The sequence below is a fragment of the Pipra filicauda genome, unplaced genomic scaffold, assembly GCF_003945595.2.
Source record: "Pipra filicauda isolate LSUMZ 115617 unplaced genomic scaffold, ASM394559v2 scaffold696_size210578_pilon, whole genome shotgun sequence".
Lineage (NCBI taxonomy): Eukaryota > Metazoa > Chordata > Aves > Passeriformes > Pipridae > Pipra > Pipra filicauda.
Window position 1 is genome coordinate 103,049 of NW_024104860.1, and position 5,422 is coordinate 108,470.

Genomic DNA, 5,422 nt, shown 5'->3' on the forward strand with positions numbered 1-5,422 from the left:
CCCCTCTCTCACCAATTCCATATCATTTCTCCAGTCCCCCGCCCTCTCATGCTCAGTTTCAGATCCCACCACCCCTTTATCCCCTCTGACCCCTGCTTTTCCCAGTGACCTCCCTCTTCTCAACCCCTGTTCACCCGAGAGCTCCCCACCTGCAGCCAGGGGGGGCTCCCAGCACCACCAGTGCCCAGAGAAGTCTCCCCAGAAAAAAGGCTGGGTTGGGTCCTGGGTGGGCTTTGAGTGTGTTTGGGGGTCCTTAGGGAGCTCTGGGGAAGCTTTCAGGGTATCCTGGAGCATTTTGGGGTGTGCTGGGTGCCTATTGAGAGGGGAAATCACAGGGGGGTCCCCATTCCCGATCCATCCTGGGGCCAGTTCTGCCCCCCCCGAACTCGGCTCCACCTCTCGGGGTCCCCCCCCCACTGCCCCCCAATAACCGGGACTAGGGAGAACTGGGAAGCTTTACTGGGATCACTGGGAGCAGCCGGGCACAGGCAGAGTGACAGCAGGGGAGGGGGGGACACACGACCCCCCCAAAATCCTCACGGGGACAGGAGGGGTCCAGGCTGGGCCCGAGGCCCCGGGGAGGGGCTGCGGCCGCCGCCGGCTCAGGAGCTCTGTGGGGAGAGAAAAGGGGGTGACACCGGGGTGGGGGGTCCCCGGGGGGGCACAGACGCTCTGGGGGGACACACGACCCCCTGGGACCCCCCTCACCTTCTGGCGCAGGTAGAAGCCGAGCCCCAGCGCCAGGGAGACGAAGGCCAAGAGGAAGCCCCCGGCCCCTCCTTGGCAGCAATTGCTGAGGCTGAGGGAGCCCGGCAGGGCCGGGGCCGCCGGCGGTGTCCGATCCCGGCAGGAAGCGGGGAGGGCCCCGGGGAGCGGCGGCGGCGGGCGGGGCCCTGGGGGAGCCGCCCCGAGGGGTCCCCGCCGCCCGTGGCACTGAAGGAGCCGCCCCGGGACGGGCCCTGGCGGGGGTCGCCAGAGAGGGGGGGCGAGCTCGGAACGGAATCAGCTCCGGAGAATAAACCAAGGAAAACCAAAGGGCCGCGCCGGGGGAGTCTCCGCCGCCCCGGAGCTCAAAGAGCTGCCCCGCGGGACGGGCGAGGAGGGGCGGCGGTGAAACAGTCGCCCGGGGTGTGGCGAGGGAGGCGGGAATGGGATAAAAGAGAGAGAATAGAGAGAGAAATCGCTTTGTCTCCCCCCTCCCTCCCCACCCCAGCTCCCTTTTGTATACAGATAAAAGCAGGGATCAACATGTGCTTCCCTTCCCCCTTTTCCCCTCAGGGGATGAGAAAACAAAAGAGAAAACCTTGGGAAAGAGGGGGAAAAGCCAACTCTGGAAAACTATCTCGTCTGAGATAAGTTGTGCTGCCAAAGGAAATGCTGACTCCAGAGGTGCCCTAGGTGGGGCAGAGCCCCCACCCTGCCCACTCACACCCTTCAGCTCAACACTGGGGTTTTCCCCTCCCTGGCACTGCCCAGTCCAGCCCCTCCCTGGTCCCCCCATCTCCCTGCCCCTGCCCCAGCCCAGCAGAGCAGCACACTCAGGGCTGGCCCTGCAGCAGGACATGGAGGCCATGGAGCTCAGGGACAGGCCCTCTGGGGCTGCAATGCTCAGCACATCATCAGCTCAGGCAGCTCCTGCAGCCCCAGGGCCAGCCCCGCTCCCCAGCACAGCAGCAGAGAATCGGCCCCGGGCTCCTCAGGCCCCATTTGCCATCTCCAGGGGCACTGGCCACCACCAGCACCAGCTGGAGCAGCCTCAGCCCCTCAGCCCCCACAGTGGCACCCTGAGGGCAGCACACGGACTCCAGGGAGAAACCAGCAAGGCAAGGACCCTCTGGAGAGTCTGCTCCTTGGCCTTCTTCTTGAGAGCCCTGGAGAAGAAGAGCTGAGGCTTCAGGCTGTGCCCGGAGCAAATGGAGCCCCTTGTGTGGTGGAAAGAGTGCAGTGGAGCCCAGCTCATGCCAGCAGGGCCATGGCCACAGGACTGACCCAGCCCAGCCCAGGGACCAAGGCCCAGAGCACTGAGGCCTCAGCCCAGGCCCAGAAGGGGAGGGGGGCAGGAGAAAAAGAGCAGCTCTCAACAGGCCAAATGCTGCTGCTCCCTGGCACTGCTGCTGTGCTGGGACTCTCTTTCCCTGCCCCTCTGCACACAGGCAATGCCCTGCCAGACTCATCAGAGGTCTCAGAAGATTGAACTCACAAAAACAAGTCACTGAAGGATCCTTGACTTTGTTTCAATGCATTCCTCATTTACACAGTCTCTGGGTCAAATTCAAGATGTAGACAGTGAACCAGACATGGGATGAATAATCAATATTCACTGGACACAACTTTATCCCAGGAGAAAAACCACATGAAAACCCTGACCCAGCACCACAAAAACCTGAGCAGGCAGGCTGGAACAAGGAGTCCCATTGTGAATGCTATGGAAGAGAAAACAGGCCCTTTGTGCCTTCTGAAGAGCATCCAGTCATCATTTTCCTCAGGGCATCCTCGAAGCAAAAGACTTCTTAAGACAGATGCCTGAGCTTGGCAGCAGGCTGTCCTTCTCAGCTTGGAAAATCTCTGCTAACTTACCTAACAATGGTACAAACCCCCCACATTAATGGTGTCAAACAGCTGCATCTGCAGGATTCATGTTCCAGCGTTGCCTAATGCACAATTATCACACCTCTTTTTAAAATTAAAGGGGAGGGAAAAAAAAGCTGGAGGTGGGGGGAGACTCCCCACCCCAGTCATCCATCAAGTGTGCATCCTGGCCACTGCTCCCAAGAAATTTAATATATGCTAAAAAGATATAAAGAGACATCAAAAGCTTTCAGAAATAAAAGTGCTTCAGAACTAGATTTTAAGATTGCCAAGTGGGTTTTTGCCAGATTATAAAGCTGACTGAAATGCCAGGATACTGCATTTTGGAAGCGGCAGCAGCAGCTCACATATTGCCTTGTATTAGTGGCTGAAGTGTGTTGCTGATTCCAAAGCTGGACTATCATCATTTGTGGGGGAGAGTAGATAAATAAATAAATAAAAACTGGCATTCCCTACCAACCCTGCTGCCTTGAAGCACTCTTTTCAGGTGCGGCCTCCACAGGAAAAATAAAGTTAAGACCACTTTCTTTTGATTATAGTGCTTTCCCCAGGCAGGAATTTTTATTTCAGTTAGAATCTTTGAACCATTACATTTTCAGGGAGGCATTTTTATATTTACAGTTGACACCTTCATAGAAGAATGAAACCTTTGAGCAACAGCTCTAAAGCATGAAGGTTGCCTGCAGGAAATACTTAAATTATTTTACATCCAAATGGAGCCTGTTGTTTTTAGCTAAAATTTATTAAACCTTAAATCAGTGACCTTTCTTTGACTGAAAGCCTGCCCTTTGGAAAACTAACTTTCCCAAGAAACATATTTGGTGAATAAATGCCAAACAAAGAGCCATTTAAATCTAAACATTTTCTCCACTTATAGCTTGTGAACATTTAGTTCCTAAATTCCCAACTGCTACCTAATGTACAGAACAGTGGTGCCTTGGTTGAATCACATATCATTGATTTCAGAGTGTCACAGGGATCTCATTGACAGGAATCAATTAGAATCCAAAATCAATCAAATATGTTCATGCACTATCATTCATCGAATTTGAATATCCCCAAATTAATTGTAAGCATGTGAAAGAACCTAGAAATAAATTTTGAAGAGGTACAAAAATAAGAATCAGTAAACTTTGAGAAGATAATAGTGCATCTGAGCATGTTTCCTGCCTGCTGGGGTAAGTTAATGGTGAATCCCACCTTCCCTTCCCAGCACAGGCTGAGATATATTCTTTTTGGAACATGAAAATACCCAGGGACTGAAGGCAGAGGACACACCAGTCAATGATCCAGCATTATTTTATGAACAGCCTGTTACACACCCAATATCAAACATGCTGCCAGGATATTACAAAATGCACAAGTGTGTTATACTCTGAAAAACTGCACATTGTAAGTGAGCCACTGCACTTCAGGGAGAAAGAAAGGAGAGAATTCCTGAATCTCTACCAAAAGCATGAATAGATGGGGCCACTTGTCCAAAGAGCTGTTCTTGTTGCTGAGGACTCCTCTCTGAACAAATTCACCTGTAATTCTGTCAAGGTAATAAATCCTTCCACTCCTTACAGCACACTCAAAAGCACCCTGCTATTTAATGTCAATGGAAAAATGACCCAAAGTGTCTAAAACATTTCCTTTTGCTCATGTAAAAGTGCTGGCATTTCACTTCCTTCCTGATAAGCCAGTGCCAATGGACCTGATTATTCTTTTCTTATTCAAAGCACATCAGTAGTTCCAAAGCACTCTCCATCTTATCAGGTGTCTGAACAGCACAGTTACTGAAAACAGTTTGTCCTGCTCCTCTCTCCTTCTGCCAGGCTATCAGATAAACCCAACTAACTCTCTGTATTTACACACCATCAAACATAAGCTGTGTCTTCAACCCACTGTAGCCTGTTTCTGGCATGTTACAGGTTTGCTGCTTGACATTAGTTGTACCCAAAACAGCAGCAGTGAATTAGCTTAGAACAAAAATATAGTCACTCCATAGCAGGGAACACAGAAGGGACACAGGACAGTGTATACACACGTATATGAATATGTGTATATATAATGTGATATATAAACCCATAAAAACCATATAATTAACTATTTAAAAATTTAAAGCCTCCTTTTCTACTTAGCTAGGAAAAAAACCCCAGACATTCCTAAGAAAACGAGCACTCAAATCCATTCCTTAACATCCTGGGTGAAACTGGGAGTGAATACAGCTCTGTGTGTTCCTGTACAGATTAGAGCTGCATCCTAACATATATATATATATTATATATACACCATGTGTGAACATTTGAATGTTTAGATGTGTGTATTTAGATATGAGAAAGAGAAATAAAAGCTCCAGAACTGATCCATTTCCTCTGTAAGTGTGCAGGGATTAGAGTGAACTAACTCAGCCTGCCTCATTTAGAGCCAGCTCAGAGATTTTCTTCTCTGTCATATGAAAGGTCCCTGATTAAACTTGTTGCAACACAATGACCATACTCAAATTTAGAGACACTGTTTGCACTGAAACATACTCACAGAATTCCATGTTGAAAGAATCAGTAATGAATTAAGAATGCATTTTTTCTCTCAAAAGCTACTACCTTTACTTAAAATTACAACTAAACTACCATACTTATTTTCCAGGTTCAAAGTGTTTCTGCCCCTACCAGCAAAAACAGGTGCAGGCTTTTTCTGGCCAGAAAAAAAGAAAAAAGGACCAACACTGGAAAGACAATAATTTCTTAGAGTACAGCTCAACTCTTACAAAATCTTTGGTGACTGGAGCCCTGACATGATGCACATGGCAGTCTTTTAGATCAAAACAAATCAGTGCACACCCTCAAAATGC